The 24,079-nt window shown below is 39.8% G+C and overlaps 1 protein-coding gene across 1 annotated transcript in view; it reads right to left on the bottom strand.

Moving 5' to 3' along the window:
• gpc5a (glypican 5a) overlaps window positions 1-24,079 on the bottom strand; it is a 124,906-nt gene that overhangs the window by 3,720 nt on the left and 97,107 nt on the right. The window lies entirely within an intron of this gene.

Raw genomic sequence — 24,079 nt, 5'->3', positions numbered from 1 at the left:
AACTGTAGCTGTAATATCTGCAACACATCAGTGCTCCCACTAAGCCATTAAGGGAGTTTGTCAGCTTTCCACCACCCTATTTATAGTGAGCTGATGCAACTACAGAGCACCTACAGCCTCCATCCCATCCCCCGGAGGTGCATTAGAGAGCATCTTGGGTGCTTCTTTGTGCCGAGAGCCATCAGAGTGTGCCGAGGTGTTGAACGCATTTACATTACAAACTATAAAGTTAAAAATAATCAACATATGAATTTCTTTGCAGGAACTATATTTCTTTTTATTTCTGTATATATTCCAGTTTGAACAGCCACTGAGATTGCACTTCTGAAAGAGACTGATATCCTTGCTTGTGGTTCACATTCAGGAAAATGTGACATTTAATGGTTAAGACCATGACAGCTGGAAACTGATAAAGACAGAAAAGATAGTAGAAGAGAGAGAGACAAGTATAACATGCACAAAGGTCCTCGACCTGAATCAAACTAGGTGATGTTGCAGTTACATGCTATGCCTCTTAACCACTAGGCTGCTAGGGTAACCCTCTCCATATTATACATATAGAAGGTTTATTTTTTAGTCTAATTCACAGTGAGGAAACTCAACCTGTTGTTATAAAATATCCTTCTGCCATCTACTGACTCTTCTTTTTGTTTCTGTGTTTAACAGTTTTAAATAATTTATTTGAAATGTAATGCTATTCAAATATGACCAACTGGCTTCAGTGTGATGCATATAAGTAGAATAGTTATATCACTATTGATGCCACATACTCTATCTTTTTAAATAAGAATTTAAGAATGCATATGACAGTTGTCTTGAAGATTCATGACACCCCTAGAAAACACCAAACACAGACCTCCTTCACGCAGATGATGTGCTGCTTTATATCAGCATTGCACCGAATGATCCAGACTGGTTTTTATACAAAAGTGCCTGATGTACATTCAAACTAAATGTACATGACAGAAATCAAACCTTCTACTAAGAACTTGAAAGGCTTTCAGGAACAGTTCTGTCAAATCAGCCCACTCTTAAAGACTGAGTTGGAAAAGCTCTTCTGACTACATAGATTACGGTTCTGACTGTAGCAAGATTACACTTTTACACTCATTCCAAATTTGTCGGTAGAGTTTCGTTATCAGGGCTCCAAAATGAGGGAATGAGCTTCCTGGAGAGCTAAAACAATACAGCTATTTTAGAAACATACAGTATAGGTTTCATTGTTTATGTAGATACCCAAATGGTGTGTGTATCTTCATATTCTATTCCATCTGCAGTATGCATTTGCTGATTGCTCTTTACAAATTAGAAATTCAAACATTTGCTTTTCCTAATGTATGTATGACTTCGCTGATGATGGTGCTGCTGTGACTGTTTGATTTCTTGCTTCCTTGCTTTGTTTCCCAATTTCATTTAAACAAATATGCTAAAGTGATATAATTCTCATTTAGATTATGCAGAAATCAAAGTGTGCTATTCTTTATTACCATGTTTGTGCTTATAGGTGAATGCTCTGTATCTGGATTACATACTGTTTGTTAGCATAGCAAGCACCACTGATTCATTAGCTGCCAGATGTTTCACCTGTGTGCAGTGAGGAGCACCAACGTAAAGACTACATTTAACTAGAACAAAAAGCATTAACAACGGACCTCGAACTTTCACAACATATACCACAAATCGCCTGGACGCGAACTCGAACACCCCCAATTGTCTACACCTTTGAAAATTGCACCTTAACAGCATCGGATATCAATTCAGACAATTGCACCACACCAGCTGTCAACATCCATCTGTTCACATCTCTTTGGAGGCCTCAAGAGTGGATGGGGTGGGGGGGTACTCAGTGTCCCTTCCTGAGTGAAATAGAGCGTCCACTTTAGCCCTGCTGGTGTTATCTCAGTACACCTCAGACTCCATCCTGGTTCATCCCCACAGGGAAGGAGTGGAGCTCAGGCCCGATTGATGAACAGGAACAGGAGTTTCTCACTCAGGCCCAAGGGTCATAAATCTGTCGTGGGTAGGATTAGTCTAACCCAGACCCGTTCAGAGTCTATAAAGGCTCAGTTATCAAACTTTATCTTACTTGCAGAAAAATAAGACCAGTTTCAGAGGCCATTCGTACTCTGTGGACTTCCAATTCCGCTTTTTATGGTGCAGCAGAAATGGTCTGCAATTCCTTGCACCAAAGCAGGAACCACAACAATTACTTGTTGCTGTTATGACTGAATTTCCCTCCAAGGATCATCAAAATCCAATCTAGTCTAATCTAATCTAATTTGGTCTAATTTCATTTCATCTAATCTAACCTAATTTCATTTTATCTAATCTAATCTCATTGTTTACAGTAAAAATGAAGTTTATGAATCAGTACTTTGACGTCTACCTTGCAGATTTCACCACATTTGAGTGCAGAAATAGAAATGTTTATCACTAACCGGCTCTTGTAAAGGCCCATCCACGAGCAACCATAGAAGCATCTGAGTGTGGCCTGAAATTAACTGCCTATTGATTCACTGCCGAGGAGTCCCCAGGACACCTATTTGAAGGTCTACAGCTCACAGATAGTCCTTCTGAGTATTACACCCAAGAGCACTGAACTTCAACACCTCAATCAATTCTTCTTACTGAAACTTCAAGGTTTCTAATGCAGCAACAAGCTGTAGACAGAATGACAGAACGTATCTTACAGATTAATAAATTCTGCAGAGGAAACACAGAATAACTCATGCCGGAAAAGTAAAACCTCCAAAAAAGTCATGACAGACATGAGGTCTGACCACAAAAATAAAATATATATCATATGTTATTTATAGATGCAGGAACAAAATTAAGATAAAATGATGTTCTAGAAAGCTTTATTAAAAAATCCTTCTGAATAATGTTTAAGCACATCTGAGGAACTGATTAATGTGAGAGGCTTTGTCCTCTTCCTTCCTCTTAACAATACAGAGCTCAGCCTGAGCTGGGTAGTAAAATGACCAGGGGTCAAAGCGTGACAACGCAGACAAAATGGTAGAATGAGTCATTGCAGCAAAAGCTACAAAACAACATTTGTACACTTGCAAGCGACAAAGCCCTGCAGGAGCCGGAGGAATTATGATTAATCTAATCCATCAGGAGCAAAGGAGGAAGTCGGGTGATTACGTTCTCTGCATAGGCAGGAAGTCAGGGTGGATGGATGGGATGCTGGACTTTAACATTTTCCAACAGACAGTCAGCGTTAGTTCATTTTGACCACGGCTATGATCGTCCCATAAGCTTCTTCTTCTTCTTCTACACTCAGTGGGCACTTTCTTAGGTAGGCCTGTACACTAAATGCTCAATGTGACAGCTTTGTTTTTCAGATGCAAAGGAAATGTGTAAAGTCAATTACTATGTCTATTACTGAGTTTTTTTTTTTTTTTTAATTCATTACATGAAGGTGGCAGAGTGTCAGGAACACCTCTGAATATAATGTAGTCCAGTACAACACCATCACTAACTTAGACCTCAGTGCTAAAAATACAGTCGCACTGGATTGCATTAGATTGCACAGGTTTTCATAATACTGCGTGTATGTGCCATTACACGATGTGGATGAGATCTACAATATTTTTTTGCATTGCTGACCTCTACTCTTCATGTTTTTTGTTTTTTTAACTTAATCACAGGGTGTCGTGTTTAGCCCACAGGGCCAAGCGTGATGGTCAGAAACCTCCTTTGGAGGAAGGAATGAGGACACAACAGTCACCTAACGTGGCAGAGCTCTGTATTAGGACGGTATTGGGTTTCACATGCGGATGAAGGAAGGTTGAGCCTGAAGGAGGAAAAAATAGGATACAGATCTGGACTGTCCACTTCGCTGGGATTACAAATTGTGCAACATAGCATCCAGCTGAGCATTAAAAGTAGTGTTTAAAATTGTGTAATGAATTTCTGTCTGACACGCAGGTAATGGAGGTCTCTTCATTTGGCAGACATGTACTTGATTACAAACGCAGACATGAACATGTTACTTAAGATCCCACATACACACGCAGTATTGACTCTGACTGCATTGCAGCTACTAATAAGCATCATCGCTGCCGAATCTTCTTGCTAAAAGTGGGTTCTTTTTATGAATGATAATGAAGTTCCAGGCAAAAGAGCATATTTCCCTTGTAGAAGCATGACTACATCCTCAATATAACAAACCAGCAGAGCATACATGTTTCTTGAGCTATTTCAGGCCTGAGCAAATTTAGTCTCCAACAGCTAATGGCTGAAAAGAGCTATAATGATCTGTCCTCTTTTGAATCCAAGAACAAATGATTTTGGAAATTTGCTTGGAAAGTGCTGCAGTAATGACATGTTTTAGTAAACTCTCAGCAGAGAGGTTAGGATGTCTGAAAAGGTGCTTGGTCTGGAAAGAGACATAGGTCAGAAAGAGAGGCTTACAGCTGAAGTGAAATCAATAGAAGCTGATTCCTGAGGACTTGGACCAACAATGATCAATACCACACTAAGTGCACCAGGAAAAAACACTGCAAAACAACTGCAGCGATGGAAAGTGCCTTTTGTGTGATTATAAGGAGGTTAGCCTTCAGAGCTTCATGTCCACGTCTTCAGCTGGTCTGTTCGAGTAACAGGTTTATTAGTAACAGCTCAAGTTTGTTTTTCAAGTTTTTCAGCAGTTTCATCATGTCAGACGTGTCTTCGGCTCATCCTGCATCACTTTCTGATGACTGCAGCTTGTTACTGAAAACAGTTGCACAATCAAACTGCACAGAAGGTGCCATAGTGTTTGCTTTGGTTTGAATCTTTCTCTGTTGTGTAGATTAGGATGTAAGGTTTTAGCATTTCATCTTAGAGGATAAAAATATACCCAAGTATTAAAGGGACTGATTACAAAGAATTCTCTCTTGTAACTTTAGCTTGTAACTTTATTATAGATTTGAGGGTTGAAATTACAGTTCAGTCAGACACACAACAAATAATTGATGATTTATTTCATTTATAATGGCTTGGATTGTATCTGATCTGTACGTCACTTTGGACAAAAGAGTGTGTAAATGTAGTTAGATTCGTCAGAAAAGGCTCTGCTTTTGAGGAAATTATCAAAGAACATGAGCAGCAACAAGGATTCTACTGTGAGAAGTAATCCCCTAACACATTCTGGGATACAATAAGATATAAGCTATAAACATACATGTTTATCAGAGCTTAGGATTTTACGTTACTAAAACATGAGGAGGAGATCCGGTTGGTCCAGTTTCAGGCAGAACCAGAGTCACATGAGGGAAAGTAGTGTAGTAGTGACTAGCACGCAAATGTGATTGGACGCCACTCGTCAGCCGGTAGCTGAGCAGATGCATCAGTGGGACAACGATATGGAGCACGAACGAGACAGCTGAGGCTGCTCAGTTGACATGAGCAAGACTTCAGAGCTCTGCTCGAACTAATGCAGGGCTCCAACAATGCGTCGGGAAGCGCTGGAGGCTTTTGTGATTTTCATGCCTTCAGATCAGACGAAGACAAATTGCTAACCCTGTCCTATCAAACAGGCCTCGTCATCAGGCTGAAACAATGCTGCTGACATTTTGGCTTTTAAAGCTTTTCATGGTATTTCGATCTTAACTTGACACTGCGACAGTATAAAGAGACAAGAAACACAGAGAGCTAAACTGGAATTAAAACAAGAACATCACACTTACAGTTGTACAAGATATGTACACTTCACCAGTAAACCCAGTAAACCCGAAATCTGAATAACTAGTAAATTCAGCTGTCATATATATACTGTATGTAAAAATATGAAACATGATAGAGTAAAGGTATGGAGCCGAACAAAATGCAAATCCTGAAGTGTGCAACCAGAATTCCCAGTCGTGCTTGTGCAAACGTACTTGAATGACCCCCCCCCCCCGGTTTATTTGGCAGATATATTTGTAACTTTTGACAGTTTTGTTCCTATTGGTCATCATGCCTGTCCTTGCATCTGAATTAAAAAAATAGGCAAAAATGACAAATATCAGACAATGTAAATTCATGTGACTAGGTTTCCTTTGGGGTTATTTTTGTTTTCAGAGCTGAACAATCACTTTGTGAACGAGCTGGGGCCCCTGAGCTTTCTGTCGACTCCCGCCTGGGGAAGGAGCTTCACCACCATTTAACCACATTGATTTCTGTGTTATTTGACAGCGTTATTAGACTGCCTGCCGCCAGAACCTGAGAACTGAACCTGAGAGAAGTCGTAGAATCTTCTTTTCAGCCTGCTGTGAACAACTAAAGTTAGAGGGATTACACCAGCATTATATTAAGAAGAAGCGAGAGCAAAAACCAGTGATTCAATTTTCTAATCCCTCTTTTCCTAAATGTTTCAATAGAGTTTGATGGTAAGAGGGCGAACAAATAATACCCCAGTATCCAGCCTCAAAGGAGATTTTTGAGTACATTTTAATCCTAAATAAGAATCCAGCATTAATACTATGATGGATGACAGCTTTTGTTTGAAGCAAAAGTTGTTGAAGAAGTAGAAATGAAAGAAGTCTGGAGATCCCTTTGTAATCTGTGCATGGAAGTGTGTGTGTTTGACTGCAAATGTGTGTGTAAGTACCAGTGTTATGAAAGTGTTTGTGCTACCCCAAAGCCTGCTCACACCTCCTGCTTGGACTCCATAAGATCATCACAGACAGTCAAGTGTGTGATTACACAATTGCTAAATCGTATGTAGTCGTTCGTTTTGGGATTGTCCCATTTTCTTCCTCCTCTTCAAGCGTGAGTGCTGGAGTCTTGGAATCGAAAAAGAAACCCAAAAGGCGATGGGGGACAAACGCTTGCAGATGTGTGATAAATCATCCCCCAAATTGCAAATATGTCTTCCAAAATCCGCTGCTGTTGATAACGCTACATGCTAACAGAATGCCTTTTGAAAAATACACAATTTTGCTGTGTGTACCAGAAGTATATTAATAGTGTATATGAAGGGCGTTCAAACTTTTATCAAAGGTCCAGTTATAAATTTTCTACATGGTCAGAGGTCTGGAATGAAGCCAACAGACACAGAAGCAAACAAAAGTCAAGAAGCTGTGGACACAAACAAAGACTTCTAACATTCACAACAGTCCATCATATAACTTAAGTTAAGCAGCACACGCTTAAACAGCACCTTGAACCTGGGCACAGAGGGTGTGTCTGCCAGATGGAGGCATCAATCCAAGTTTCCAAGCACCAATCCAACACAAGCAGCTTTCACAATGTTCATTTAGTCTTCCCTCATATAAACAGAGTGGACAAAATATTAGAAACACCTCCCAGTATAACACAAGACTAAAAACTTCAGCCTCAAAAATAACCAAACATTGAATCAACAAGTCTCTAAAACAGAGCAAAAACGGGACATAACATTGATCATTTATTAAGATTTCTTGTCTAACAGGTCAGTAATAAGTTTGTGAGCACGCTGAATTACACTAACAACCTTAAAACACATAATATAAGAGGTGGTACACATTTTGATCCAGATTGACTGAAGCCCCTGTATAGTCTTCAAGAATCATTACAGCCAATAAAAGCACATTCATTAATGCTGCCACATTGGATCATATACGGTAGATGGGGTCCTCTTACAACATCGCAGTTAAAAACATCTATAATACAGTATGTTGTGTCTCATTTTCCTTGCATTTACACTGGTCCTGCTTGTGGAAGGTCTGATGCACACGGCATTTGGGAGTTTGCCTGACAACAAACTCCACAACGTTGTCATCCACTCCAGCATCTCCATTAATCTTGTCTGTATGGGCTCCTAAAAAAGGAGCCTATTTCTGGAGCCTGTCTCTGCCATTTGATACAAATACAAAGATGTCGATGTCAAAACAGATGCTTCTGTCCCCTGTCCTGTCCATCAAAATAGACAGCACAAGACGGGTGTAGGCTGGCGCCATGTCTCGGATGAAGATGTTTATGTCTTGTTTTAGCTGCCTGTGTGGTTGGAGATTTCACCTGAACAGGTGCTACATCATCAGCCACGCTGATCGCAAACCAATATTTTTCTCCTGCACCAGCGCTTCGAAAGGCCATAACAGCAAGAGGAGACAATCCTCCACTAGAAACCCGTTGCTTTACGACCCTGCGGGCACTGATACAGCAGGCCTTGAGAAAAGGATGAGTTCGTTCTCTTGGCTCACTTGACTGCAGCTGCATGCTTCTGGTGCTCGCAGCTAAGTCTCTTAAATGAATTTTAATGATCGGTATATAGCCTAATCTATGTGTGGCATATGGAGCATGACAAGCGGGATAGGTGTAAATATAAAGACACATGCATATTTCTGAGCCAGTTGTTTTCCCTCAAAATTGTTTTGTTTACACAAGGATGAGATCAACTGAGGAAAGAAGCTAAATGAAGAGAAACCACCTGAGACCCTCTTGCAGAGAAGGCTGAGTGCTCTCATTTTCAAACCGAACAATTGAATATAGCTCTGTGCTGGAGACGGCGTCCCCTTTCAATTAGATCCAGACGCCCAGAGAAAACGGAATGAATTAACTCTTTAACCACAAAAATCTGATCATTTGGCACAATTTCATTCCTTCACGTCTTCTGTACAATTACAGCGTTTAATGAAAAGCTTGTTTATGATGACTGATCCACCGTGATGCTTCTCTTTCTCAGCGTGGACATAACCAACAAGTGCCACATCTGAATTTTTCAGCTACTGCGTGTTTACGGCGCAGCATTAACCAGAATCAAATCTGAACCAAGGATCTCACGCTGGCACTCAGAATTGCCTCGGTATTCTACAGGATCCATGACACAAAATCAGCCGTGCACGAATTCACAATACGATCGAAACTGATCATTACCACCATGTTCTTCGTATTCAGTGATAGCCAATGTTAGCATGCTAAGCATTGCTAACACACTAAACTCAGAAGGTAAGCATTGCACCAGTCGTTACCGTGATTATGTTGGCATGCTAACATTAGCTTTGAGCTCATTCATCTTCATAGTTCCTTATATTTATACTTCCACTCTTTGCTGCTTATACTTTGGCTGTACAGAAAATACTTTGTAGATTTTGGTGGGAAGAAGCAAAATTTAAGGTATCACCAAGCTGATCTTTTAAAGCAGACACATATGCTGTTTATAACAACATCATGTCAAAAAGATGAAGAAGAAGTGGAAAAATAAAGGGAAATTTCTGTGTGAGTGAGTGGAGGCTCTGTCCAGAGACAGCTGGACCCTTTAATGGTATATCCACTGCACTTCTTCTCCCTTTACTGAAAAGCAATCATAGACTGGCCTGGTTGGTAAACACAAACATACTCTGTTTACTGACAACACATCACATGACTGTTTGGGTGGAGGCGATAGAACAAACAGATATCTATTGCTGCCTTGTGTGGCTGCCATCATGTGAGGTTATCCAGCACAGTCAAGTAGCGGCATTGTATTTAACAGAGAAAACACTGGAGTAATTACATTAAGAATAAATCAGTGGACCAAAGTAAATATTTGTCAGTGAGGTCCTGAATAACTAAAACAGAGACACAGATGTGCTCTCATACGATAAACAACATCTGAGAATCCCTTAATAGTCCCATCACCTTGAATCGGGTCAACCTGCCTTTTGTCTGATTTAATTTACCTCCTGTGCTTAAAGCTTAAGTATTTCAAATGTCTGGTCTGACCCCTAATAAAACCTGCGTCCATCCTCTTTGTGCAATTTTAGAGAAAAGCAGAATCAATGGAATCTAATTTAAGGCAGCAGCATTATTCTAAAACGCAGAGCCTGGTGCATCTCTGCATGCAGCCAGCAGGATGATTAAGTGCCTTGGTTATATCCTGTATAGCTCTGCTGCACATGCCACAGTGAGAGTGTTCATGTCCTGGATCCCATCACCCCAGCCTCTATTACATCCTCAGAGCAGTCAATACTGGGCTCTGACCGCCAGTCAGTCACTCTCAGGTTGCACACACAGGCAGAATACAGATCAGCTCGGAAAACTCAAAGCTGTGCATCCGCTCTGTGTCCACACCTTTTCTTAGCAGGCTGCCGCTTGGACAAATCTGCTCCCATAAATTTGCTGTGTCACAGAGAAAGCTATACACAGTACATGAAGAGGCAAATAAGGCACAAAATCACTGAACTCATGAGCTGTAAATATTAGAGAGGAGTCAAATCTTAGGTAATATAAAAGGCTTGTCATGAAATTGCCATTAATATTTAAGAAATATGGCTCTGTATTGGACATAAGGTTACTTATTAGCTTATGATTTGTTTACTGTGGGTGTTGGTGCGGCTGACAATAAGTAGGTCGTAAGTGTATGAAGACTGAAGAGCAGCAACGTTATCAATGGAAACTATTTTAATAATACATTATTTGTCTTCCATTCCATTTCTTTGGCAAAACTGCCTTTTCATTATTTTGTAAACTAAAAGACTAGTCAATTAATCGACAATGAAACTCGTCTGGGTTTGGATGCACTACTGACGCACTACAATCACTGGCAAAATAATCTTTCATCATTTCCTGACTCTAAATGAGAATAATTTAACTGGGAAAAGCAAATAATAAAAACCCCTCATTTCTTGTGTTCATTCCTGGCGAGTGATAAAACACAGGCTCAAAACAACCCTGTTAATATTGTATCAGATGGAGTCAGAGAGTGTTAACAAAAGGAGGGGATGTGTTCAATTTTTCATGCACGGTTCCTTTTTCCACTGAGGAAAACAAAACATACGGGCCTGATCAAATTGACATGCACTGGAAAGGGTCTCTGCAAACCTGCCCTTCTCCGTCTCTTCTTTTTCCTTACCGGCAGCAGCTCATATCGTCTGACTTAACCCCCTCTGAAGTCAACTTCATGCAACAGCAAACTAACAACCTCTTGCGCCATATAAACAGGAGAAGGTCATTCCTCTATTTTATCTCTGCCTTCAGAAAGGTATCGGACGGCGGCATCAAAGCCCTGCAAACCTTCTTTTCTGTCAAACAATTTTGGTTATCTTACACGGCAGATCTTCTGCGTTGTGTGTTTTCTCTCTGATTCGAGGTGGTCAGGGCTCAAATGGAAAAAGGTGATGTCATGTATTTGTGCACCAATCAGGATTCAGCAACATCTGAACTAAAGTGTGACGACATTTGTGTGGCTGCTCACGCTGCCAGACCACAATAAATCACATCTGATCAAACCACACTCACACAGAAAAAGACCCGGCCTGCTGTGCTTCTGATTGGCTATTGCTCATTGCCGTTGTTGGTTTGGTTAGTTAGGTTAAGGCGTGAGGAGTAAGATGATTAGGATCAGAGCCAATCAGAGGCAGAGTGGGGGCGGGTCTTCGTGGCCTCTACACGCTGAGTGGAGCAGAGGAAGAAGATGATGTCACTGGAGTTGATGACGACTTGTTTCATTACTGTAAGTGCATTAAATGCTTCCCAACGAGAATAATTTCTAAACAGAATCCATCTAAAACCAAAGATGGACGGACATCGACCCAAAACGTTTGAAATTTGATTTCGCTTTCATTCAGACAGAAGTGGAAAAGCGCTCAAAACAGCCTGTTCGAAGCTGAGTGAGTAAGATGGCTTTTGAAATAATGAATGTACTGGATCACTGGGGAAATAAAATGAAATATGGGAAGACTTGTAAAATATCACTCCTATAGTGGTTTGTTTGTTCAAATGTTCTGTATTACTTTCATTAATTGGGCCTCCTTCCAGGATATTTATTTCTGAATTTTAATTCTGATTGTTCCTGAGTTAGTCACAATTTTTTTTTTATGTTGCAGGGAAATATTACAGATTTGAAACCAACCAAATAATCTATCTTAAAGAACACTATCATTCAAAATGTTACAAAGCAGTTTTATAAGATAATGATTTAGAAATGCTTTTGTTTTTTTGGTGTGTTTCATTTCCCATCTGGCTCTATTTGTGGGGACTGTTGACTGCGGATGAGATTTGGCGGGTGATGCTGAGGTAAGCATGACGTTAACCGCGTCAACAGCCAATTGGAGCACACGGGCGCGGGCTGCGCACACGATTAAGCATGCACAACCACTGAGAAAAGAGTTGTCGAAAAGAGGGAGACAAAAAAACCAAGCAACTCACCATCAATTCGACAGGTTATAATGAAACACCTTGATCAAGAATTATTCCATAGTCTGAGTAATCAGCTCATGTCAGCTTCAAAATAATTAGGTCCTTTTCCTTAAATTAAACCTCAAAGGTGGCTCCGTTTTAAACAGCGCAGAGACGATCTGTTAATTAGCACGACCGCATCACAACCGGATATTAGTCTGTTCAGAAAACACAATTTGCATAATAAGGTTTTGAATTTGCACTGTTCCCTCTCTTATTAACCTTCTATTAACCTTTAGATAAACATAGGCAGCTCTGGGCATTATTCCCTGGGATCACACACCAAAAGGCTTGGCCCAAATTCATCAGGCCAGCTGTGGAATTGCTTATGGGTGATTAGGCCACTGATAGCTGCTCGCCTCACTGAAGATGAAGATCTCGCAGAAGCTGCTCAGGAGCGAGGAGGTTAGAAAACAGCTAGAGCTTTGTTCGAGTCTGCGTGTCCTCTTTCACAGAGGTAATTTGAGGGATCCAATGATGATTGGTAAATCAATAGGAGAGGAAACACCGAGGGTGACAGTTTTGAAAGCTGTGTTTCTAAACCGAAGCCCTGGTGTCATTTTGTCTAAAGTGTATTTGGTGGAATTAAATATCAGTTTGTACTTCAAAATAACACAACGTGCCTCCGTTTCTCCTCTGATATAACAGCACCCATGAAAAAAGAAGTTATTTGAAAGAAGGAGTTTAGTTGCAAAAAAAAAATACATCTTGTGCAAAAGCATCAAAAGGAAGAGTCGTTTTTGTAACTGCTGTTTTTTTTATCCTGAGCGAAGGCAGAGACAAATCAAAGATGATCTACGTGTTTGACTCGCTGGACCTCCAGGAAGTATTCATACTGTTCAGATTTCTCAAGGGAGAAAACTGATGCGTTAAAAGATTCAACGAGACAGCATTAACTAAATATGAGTTTTCAGTAAATCAAAAAACTCAACTAAGTACTTACTGCTGGCCATCTCACAAAAACAACCCTGCCTTTCACTACTTCTGATGCATCAGAGGCACGACTGACCACAGCAAAGATGTGGAAAACAAGTCCTATATCACATGATGCCTCGTTTGAACAATGTGTTGTAACTGTTAACATTCATATGATTCATATTACTGTTGCTGATCAGTCACCACTAAGGCTCACTTATGTTTAGATATAAAAACTACTTCGTTATGGTCAGTCAATCAATCAGGTCACTGTTAAAATAACACAATGACTGTTGGTTGGAAACAGGAAGTAAACAGCGGTCTGGCCTCACTACTGCCCCCTGAGGCCGGAGAGTGGAAAACACTCACTGCTACTTCAGAATGTGTGAGAACTGCTGCTGTTGTGGGTCTTTTATCCCCTGCAAATGGCCACACAGGACAACAACGAGCACATTCAACACTCAAAAACAAACTTTGACCAGCAACACAAAGGTGGGTTTATGCTTTATCAGAAGTGTAACAGTATTTTTCAGTTCACAAGAAAAAAGACTCATAGGATGAGTGATGAGCTAACAGGCAGCCAAGGTGTTTGATAGCAAAATAGTTAAAAGCAAAACAACTAAGTATGTAAATAAATAAATAATTGAAAAAGAAGAAGAGATGTTCGTCCCATGTGTGTTCCTTTTCATAGAGTAACAAATTTCATGCCTGATAGAACAGATATGCGTGTCTTTTAAGCTACTATTACGGCAATTATATGCAAATCCTACAGCTTTGAATACAAATAAGCATTTACTTGAATTGCATTTCTTGTCTAATCACATACGAATAACCACTCTTGCAACATCACAAGCCTGCACAAGACACCGCGATGCTGCAGAGAAGGAAACGGCTCGGCTGAAAGCTCTTCCTGTTTGTCAGGGTCACTGATGAAACTCTTATGAAACAGACTCATGAATGGCTTCTACAGCGGTGTTTAATTTACATGAACAACTACAACCACTGTTTAGATATCATTTAAAGTGTACTGACCGTGGAGGCTTCTTGTAAAATTTAAAGCAAAATAAATGGTTTAGTGGAGGGTCACAGTGCCTCCTCTGGGTGTTTTATACGTTACATTGAACACTATTAAGTGACGCATTGCTATTGATTTGTAATGACTATGTTGTACAGATTCGTATGTTATATCACTTTTCTGTCTTACTCTTTTGTCCTTAGTGTTTTATTCAGATTTTAGTTTTAAAAAAAATATCGTAACATTGATAAATAAATACTATTACTATATTATATTATAATATAGTTATAATAATATAATTATAGTTAAAGCTCTCTGCTTGTTTATTAGGTATACATAGCTAGTAACTAATGCACACCATGACATTTGTTTTAGCAAGGTGTAGCTAATAAACTGGGAACTGCTTGTTTGTTATTTACTGGGTTTAAGTAGAGAGAGAGAGAGAGAGAGAGAGAGAGAGAGAGAGAGAGAGAGAGAGAGAGAGAGAGAGTGTATATGTATGTGTGTGACCCAGCGGACTCCAGTCTAATGGTTCAACCTATTCCTCCAGTTCAGCCCGGTTCTCCCTGCGGTTGATTAACTTTGTGATCCATTAAGTGTCTTCATCCCGTCAGCAGGGAGAAAGTGCCCTCCACCCTACCCTTCGAGGATTAGGGGAATCCCTTAGACATCATCAAAGGGACTCCAAGGTGAACAGTGCTGCTGACTTTCTATCAAGTGTCAGTAAAGAGAGAGTGCACTCATATCCAAGGCTGGTCAAACATATATACAAGCCGTTCTCATTCCCTGGGCGTCTCATACAGTCAGTTTCTGACACTCTGCCAATGAGACCGGGCTGATACAGTATGTATATATATAACAGCAAAGGTTATGACATGTTACTAAAATGCATTTTGATTTACTGTCGGTGACAACAGGATGAAGCTTGGGCTATTAAAGGCACTTGGTGGAAGTCCACAAGCTTCACTTCCAAGATCCCTTTCATACGTCAGTATACGAGCATCTTTTAAAGCTCTGTGAGGAAAACTACATGTTATAAAATATATAAGTTTATTCACTTATTGAGCTGATTTCCCTTTTTGATTCGACTTTGAGGTTAAACCATCTTAAAACATTCAATTAAGGACCTATTACGGTCAGACTTTTACACTGTCAAAAGTTCCTCGACGCTTTGAAGATTAAGCTCATAATTAAGGATTTGGTGCAATATTATCCTCATAAGTCAACATCACCATCATCCTCACATATGTTTTTGTCGCATGAAGATTTTTTCAAAACACACTGTATACACTGATAATAACTTCAGACTTTGAAGCACTTAAAATCTTAAACAAAGCCCATACTGTATATAAAAAAAAGGTGACTTCCTCTCTGGATGCTGCTAGCCCCACTGGAGGATTTATCCTGCATTGCCAGCATGCCAATTATCAGTTCACTATTACACTCACACCATGAAAGCCCTTATCCACGGGTACATTCTCCATGCATGGCGGCCTCGAACCGGTATACTTCTTAGAGCAGTGGGTTTTATAGCAATAGGCATCATTTCACACAACCAATTACGCTGCTTTCTATTAAAAGGCAACTTATGCTTGAAGTCCTTTGTCGTATTTCTGTTCAAAGTTGCAGTGAAGAAAACAGAAATGCTGTTTTTGCCTCAATGTTGTGTTCACCATGATGCAAGAAGAACACACTGTTTTAGTATCAAACTTGTCAACAATTGATTTGAAGCTAAATTTGAATATTTTAATATGCTTGTATATATTGTATGGATTTTATATTGTAATTATAATTACAATTTTGATTGTGTATTGCCAAAAGCCTGTTTTCTTTCTACAGGACGCCGTAGTGTTGCGAACCCTGTGATTAAAGACAATTTTAAAGATTTAAAAGCCCATAGCAATGCTTTTACATTACTGAGCTCACATTATTGTCAAATCTTTTCCAGGTATTTCAGTAGGTTATGAAAATCAGCACACAAAAACTTTGTTGAAACAAGTATTCCATCACAGTGATGATGTGTCGCCTTATTCGTTCGTCTTTTCAGGGAAAACTGAGTTTGAGAGTCAGAAGCTGCATTTATGAGTTGCTCTCAGACAATCAAACCCAGACAAACAATAAGCCCACATGGGTTGTCTGAAAAAAGAAAAAAAAAGAAAAAAAAAGAAAACATAAACAAACATAAATTGTGCAGCTTTTTAAATTAAAAAGGTTGCTGTGTGGCAGACTGTAAAATCACACTCGCTTGAGCACTTTTGTTCCTGCTGGGAAGGTCGCTTTGGAAAAGAAATGGAAAATGTTTAGAAAAATAATAAAAAAGAAAAGAGAGCATACTGTTTTTCTTATTGTTCCATTCTTTGACATAAATTGTTCAAAATCGTCATGTAAATAGATAATTATGGAGGCACAAATATGTTTATACTGCAATAACTGAATGGTTGTTTAGTTATAGTTAGTTATATATCCAGGCAGTAACATAAAGAGAAATGTGAGTGTTTTGCAGGCAACCTTGCCCAACACAAAGTTAAATTTTACATGTCTCAGCATTTTATAAAATATTGACAACTTCTGTCCAAAATACAGCCACAACTCATGAAGGGTTGCTAATATTTCATCACAAAGCATCTACGCAGGATCACTTTATCACGTAAATGTTCACCCATGCACATAAACTACATATCAAATTATTCTGTCAAAATAATGACACAGTCATTTATATAAAGCACCATTTTGTTTGCCAGCTCATGCAATTTTTCATTTTATCAACAGAATGAGGCTTTAAACTTGCAATCAGCTGCAATCATTTCTCATGTTCAGTAGGAGAATATTTTACTCCAAGCCTGAAGTTTCTCTCGTGCAGCCCCTGTAGAAACCAAGTCAGAATTCATAGTGTTAAGACCATTGATGCTCGAGCTGAGCAGTGCTATGAATTATATGAAGCTGCAAGGCCACAACTTTCATTTCAAGTTTTCCTCAACAAGCCCAGACAAGGTGTGAACGTGGCATGAAATGAGGTACGGAAGCAGGGCCAATTGATATTTAATTAATGCTCGGCCTGACTGGAGGGCCCAGGCTCATCTGCTGCACGTCTCATCCAATATGCATGATTTACAAGCGGGCTTCTTGCCACAGCAAACTTTCCACGCAATAAGGAGCATCAATGTGAAGTGGTGTACACAGGCTGCACATAGAGCAAGCACATATTCTACAGCAACTGTCAACTCTGTAAATCTTGACAAACGCTATGTGGACTGTGCCAACATGCAATTTATTTTATGCATCAGATCAAATGCATCTGAGAGCAAATGCAATGAAATGTCAAAGGAATCAGAGTATTTAAACTGTTTAATTTGACCTTTTATATCACAATGAAGATTTGTGTTAAAAGGCCTTTGTAATTTCATTTGAAATATTTATAAGCAAAGTATAAACACCTTTGTTGTTTTGGGAAGCACTGAGTTGCAGAGGACACCTTTTCTTTTTTAAACCCTCCTGTTTTATTAATGAATATACTCTATAAAGATGAATGCGCTGCTGCCTGAACTAAAATAAGACTTTACAGATTTCCTATTTGCAGGATGGTAAGTGGTAAGCTGTTTGACATTCATAGTAACTCAACTACTATTATTATTATGGGCTGAGCACACCGTGAGAGGTCGCCGACACTGCCTTTTCTCCTGAATATTTGGAGGATGTCACTTGATTCTGAGGGCTGAAAAAGTAATGTTCACACAACGCAATGCAATACTCAAAATACAGACTGATTTCCTAAAATGAGTGTCAAATATCACTGCAAGAGTGTTTTATGATTGAAGACATTCATATGTTTAACAGTATTCATCCAAAACACTGCTGGATACATGTTCTTGATGCTCTCACATTTGTAGGATTCAGTAATTTAATGACATTTTTGTCTGTGCATTATTGTCTCATTATGCATTTCTTTACACAAAAGCACCTTTTTGTTCATACTGGATTACTGAAGGTTGACAGGGTGCATAATATCAGATTGAATTTGAACTTATGGGAATTGCTCAAGAGCCATCTGATGATCAGTCTTCCATATAATACTGGTGGGTGGCGCCCTTATTTGAACCACTGATATGTGGGTGGGATGATGACAGTTGGATGTTTTTGTGTTATTTTATCACTGATGTACATTGTTTTATGTGAGATTGTGTCGTGGGTTTAAGCATATGTTTTCCATATTTTCATGGATTGTATTACGTTTTATAATCAGGCCTGTGTGTGTTTTGTGTTTCACCCGGCTGCAAAACCAACTTCCCCTGTGGAAAAACAAAAGGTTTCACTGTTAATGGCTGCAACAATACAACTCTGAGTTAATCACTATTGCTTTGGAGGAAAAGGTCAACCTAAAAGGGAGAACACTGTCTCCTAAAAATTCCATGCACATACTAACTAATTTGCATTGGGGATGCACCGATCTGATCAAATAGTAGGATCAAGTATTGGTGATAATGGGGCCGATCTATTTATTTTTACCTATGTGACAGACACCTCACCAATGGTTAAAACTTTAAACCAACACCAAATTATCACCAGCATAAACCACCATGTTCTGAACGGACACATTACAAACACTAAAAAAAAAAAAAAAATTGTATTTTGGAACATAAAACAACAAACTTAACAAACCACTCAGTGCAGCACTTGGTGTTATGGGAAACTAGGGCTAAAATATATAATCATGCAATGGCAGGTATGCACACCTGTCCTGGAGATATAGGCTGTGTCTCTGCGTTTAAAAAACAAAACAAAAGGTGATCGAGGGGCAAAAATTGTCTCCAAGATACTGAAAGAAAGAATGATGTGGGCTACATTAAAAGCCATCATTTTATTTTAGCTTAATTAATTTAATTTCCATTTTCGTCTCTCACACACAGCCACAAGCAGTGCTGTTGTTCACACTACGCTGCTGTTACGATACTTGGCAGACGTCAGGCAATCCTGCACCTGCGGTGAGTTGGCTGCGGCGACGGACCGCTACCTCATCAAAACAGCTCCAACCGTTACTGAAGAAAGCAACACAAATCCTGGGGCGTCACCAACACCAACCAGCAAATAACACAGCAAAGACAACTGCCACCTCTACAACTGAAAAATAGAAAATAAACTGGCTGAAAACAAGAAACCACCTCACCATCACCAAACAAGCAAGCATCATGGATTTGCTTATGATAAGTAACAGTAACGCTAACATTAGAGACTTTAAAATGTTAGCAGTAAATATCAGGTAGCTTAAGTTAGCTGTGAATATTAGCGAGCTAACATTAATGCTACAGCCTACATGTGGGTCTTGCTGACTGGTGGCTGGATGGAATGATCAGATCAGTAATGTTGACTAATGTTACTGAACTCAGAAGGGCTAAATTTGGGGATGAAATAAAGCATCAGCATCACAATTGCATCAATAAGGACGTAATATTACACTCATTTTTGGCTCTTTTGTCAGTACTTAGAAACTAGTGTGTAATTTTGTTAAACACCTGAGGCTGGGGCATGCACTGCATACACAAGCGAGAAGTTTGCCTTCAGGGTTTTCTGGCTTTCTAACCCTATCCTGCAGCCTACTCATACAGGTGATTGCACACTTCTCTTTGAAACATAGTATGTTTTTTATTTACTCATGCCGGCACAAGGTGATTACTGCTGTATACATTTTAATATGGGCTCATTTCACATTGAAACAGCAACTTTTTGCACCAGGCCTACTTACTATCTTTTAACAGTGTCCCCAAAATGTTGTCAGTGCCAGCTGTTACCCAAAGCCCAGGTATCGGTATCGGTTAACAAATACAATTATTAATGACACTATTATATTGTGTACATGTGATTTTCTTTACATAAATGAAATAATGAGGAAACGTTGACACTAAGTGTACCTACAAAACATCTGATATCAACATAATTTATTTGTTTTTCCTACAATATCAGCTACTGGCAACTAAAACATAATGAGCCATTTGAGGGTTACAGTATATGTACACTTTACTTTCAATGCAATACATTTTCTAAGTTATAGTCCTGTGTGGCTACTGTATGTTGCCCTTCATAACTAAAACACTTATTCCACTTCACTTGGAATTATGTCACATTACAGAAGACCCAAAGTCTAAGTGTTGATTTACATTTATACTTTCATCACTCCGAAAACTTTAAGGCAGTGCATTCCTACCCAGGCTACTGTCCTATATGAATTCAGCAGGAAGAGGTAACAGGACATCATTTTTCTGCCTGGGCCATCTGTCAGCCCCCCAACATTGCGCACGTTACATTAAATAAATGCCTGGCTTTTCTCAGGAGTCCACAGCAGCGTTATTAAACTGCCTACCTGTGTTACGATGATAGATCTCCTCCAAGCTGTGGACCCCCAGCAAGCCCAGGTTACCCATAAATGCAGAACATGAAGAGATTGCTTGTGCGGACAACCGGCATAAGCAGTAAAATGAGGCTGCACACAGCTGACTGGGCTTGCATTTGGACAGAAGGGGAGAGACTGAGAAGCTGACTGTATTTGACTTTTAAAAAGAATAAACTAATATATCCTAACGATAATAACACGCCATATTTTAGTGAATGTATCTTGAAGCTCGAAAGGGAAAAATACACCACAAGAGATTTTAAATACCTTTGGAAAGTGCGGAATCTGTGTGTCTTACTTAAATTTATCATGATCAAAGTAGTTCAAAGTTGTTGAAATTACAGCAGGGGTTGAAATAGGGCAAAGATAGCAGCTCCCCTGGGGCCCCAGAACCCCAGGGATCCTAAAAGCCCCAGAATCGCTGCATGTGAAATGAAGTTGTGTTTTAAGTTATAATCCTTAAGGTTTTCCTGGAATCAAAACTAATTTCTTATCCTATTCATGGTCAGCATTTTTTCAGCACCATTCGTTCAGTGGATTTACAGTCAGTGGCGGAGTGCACCATTCCCTCGCTGAATTCAGATTCACAGGAATCGATCCAGCATGTTTCTCAGCCTTACTGTTTAGCATTTTCTCTCGCTGACATTAGTCTCACTGTTTACTCTTCTTCAGTCGCATCAGATCTGTATTTCTGCTAATGCAAACCCAACATTTCCTCCTGCTGCTGTCTCGCTTTAATAGCACTGACGTAGAGAAACACGGGGCGACTTTAATTCTGAAGCAGTCAAAGGGAATTGAGTGAATTTGTCACAGATGTTTGCACTAACCAGGATCGTTCATCAAAAAAAATGCCTTTACAGAACAAGACACACGTCATTTTCAGATATTTCTGACAGTGTAAGAGTAATAAATAAATGCTGAGTTCTGAGTATCTGAGTAACCAGACCTGCTGTTGCTGCCAGTAACCACAGGTGCTGCCAAATCAACCAGGACTGAACTCTTGAGGATTATAACTTCAAATTTTAATCAATCTAATTTACACAAAGAAAACCTGGGGCCAGGTAGTATTATCCAGCACGGGCAAACTGGTCCCTGGGTGAATAATGAAGCAGTCAAGTCTGCTATGTGCATAGTGGGCAGAAAGCATGAGGGTGGGGGTTAAACAGGAGGCCAATAACACGTTTGGCCCAAGGGCCCCCTGATAGGTTACTCCAGGGAAGACCACTGCAAACACATAGGATATCCCACCTCAAGGCTTATAAATATTCCATATAGGCTAAAGATCAATGATTCATTTATTTCTAAATGACTGCCTAAGAAACATTACACAAGACTCACAACAAACTCAACACTTTAAAGGGAAGGTTTAATCCACAATCTTAATGCATATTGTAAAATGCACATACTGTGGCTGACGCAAAACAACATGCTAACACTCACACATAAAACAGCACTCATGTATATTCTAAACTGCAACAAACCCGTACAGTAGAGGCTACAATCGATTAAATATGCAGTAGCTTGCAGACAGAAACTAGAGGACCTAAATCTGCTTCTGCCTCACAGTCACAACCGTGTCTGCCTGCCAATTTCCCACCAGGCCTTGGTGACAAGCCTGCGGATGGCAAGCGTGATAATGGATGGTTCTAATGGTCAAGCCTGGACCGCACATTAAGAATCCGGTCGATTCTCAGTATTGCACACGGGAAGTGCTGCCAGCAATCAATGGTAGGCTAATGTGCGAAAAGGAGTAAGTTGAATGTCAGTGTTGCTAATCAATAACTATTCATTTTCAGAAAACCACATTTCCACAAATAGGACACTTAATATCGTGTGATTGGATAATTACCATGCCCAATTAAGGATGTGTGACACTAAGCGACGGATGGTGGATGGAAAACATCTGCCACAAGGTGCTAATGGAGACACGCGCCAGACTCTGATCGACAGTTGGGAGATGGATCTTGATGTCTGCAAACTGTGGGATGCCAGCTAAACCTGCAGGAGTCAGATAATCCTCTCTCTACCTCCATGGCACCGGAGATAATGGATGTCCATCCTCTCAGATTCTGCTCTAACAGGAATACGCTGCTCCAAAGGGAAAAGGACACAACCACTTTACACCCACTACATTCGTTGCTAATCCTGCACATTATTCACGGCTTTTTAAATTGCTGACTTTTTTCGATAAATATTAGTTACTGCTGTCATCTGAAACGAGTCAAAAATTAGTCATGTCCTTTATTTTCACTTTTCTGGAAAACATTATATAATTCCTCCACTTTCCGCCTCTTTTGGCTGCAGAGTCTGAGCTGACTCAAACACATTTTGGGACCAAAGCGACATAAGGTCAGTACAGATTATCTTGTAGTGGGATGGAGTGACATCCCAATCTCATTCCCTCCAATCCAGCTGAATTCAGCCCAGCTCCTGCTGATAATGTCAATACATTTAACTCTTACGACTCAATATGCACACAAAATCCAGTGCTGTTGGCCAGCATTACATTCAAACATTTCTAACTACATGTCGCCCACTCTAGCCCGAGGTAGACCGAACTTTCTTACATTACGTGCAGTGAAGCCCTCAAATCTCACTAATAATCCTCTGAAAAAAAGATTCTAGTTTGGTAAAAGTCATCTCTGCCTGCCTGTCCTCTCAAATTCAGCTTGATCAACACTCCCTTTGTAGCTGACAAGCAGCAATAAAGTGGGCCAACACTGTCTTTACATGCACAAACCATACATATACAGTACAGTGCAGCCATCCAACGCTAACATAGCAACCTAGCACCTATTTTACTTGAACTGTTTTGTCTTGCTCTGCAACTTAGTGCAGAATTTTAACTCTACATATCTGACTTGTGTGCAAGTTAAACAACAGGAAAGTTGGCACTCAGAAATGTAACTGAGCCTGAAGAAGCCCATTAGAATTGTGATAAAGGATGATTACCATTACATTGTCATTGTAGTGATTTCATCATTTGCAATGCAAATGCAGTAATTAGATGTGATGAGGATTTCTGTGGCTGTGCAACAGGAAGTACTTTGATGCACCGTCACTGCCTCATCCCCTACTGAGAGGGCTGTCATCAATTAACCGTTTGAACTTACTGTATATGCAAACCCACTTTCTGTTGCATTCACGGGTCATAGTATGCAAGCATGTCAGTGAGCCAGTGTGCACAATGAAAGGGCCCCAGAAGTGACTAAACTAAACTGTATGTGAATTACACCTGTGCTTTTCCTGCCATGACATGTCTGCAGAGAAAACTGCCAATAAAGTTCATGTGTGGGCAGTTCTGATTGGAGATGATTAGTATTTCTATTGATTAAAAATAAATATTGACCAGGAAAACCTCTACTACTAACATGGTTGCTCTTTCAAAATATTGTTACAAACATAGAAATCTTACAAGGGTCAGTAGGTTGAAGGGGCCCACCCTGCTGAAGGGTTGGAATGAAATGGATGGAATAAAATCAACTAAAAATATGATTCAATCAATCTAGTTTGACATTTTTTATTAAATTATTTAAAAAGAACACGCCTTTAATACACACTCAGTGAGCAGCAGCATTTTAAATCTCTGAGGCAAAAGTTAATAAATATCCACAAAGTTGCAAAAACAAACCAAATCAGTGACCAGAATTTGATTCTTACAA

This window comes from Chelmon rostratus, chromosome 1, assembly GCF_017976325.1.
Source record: "Chelmon rostratus isolate fCheRos1 chromosome 1, fCheRos1.pri, whole genome shotgun sequence".
NCBI classification, from domain to species: domain Eukaryota; kingdom Metazoa; phylum Chordata; class Actinopteri; order Chaetodontiformes; family Chaetodontidae; genus Chelmon; species Chelmon rostratus.
This window is presented reverse-complemented; position numbering and strand designations above follow the sequence as displayed.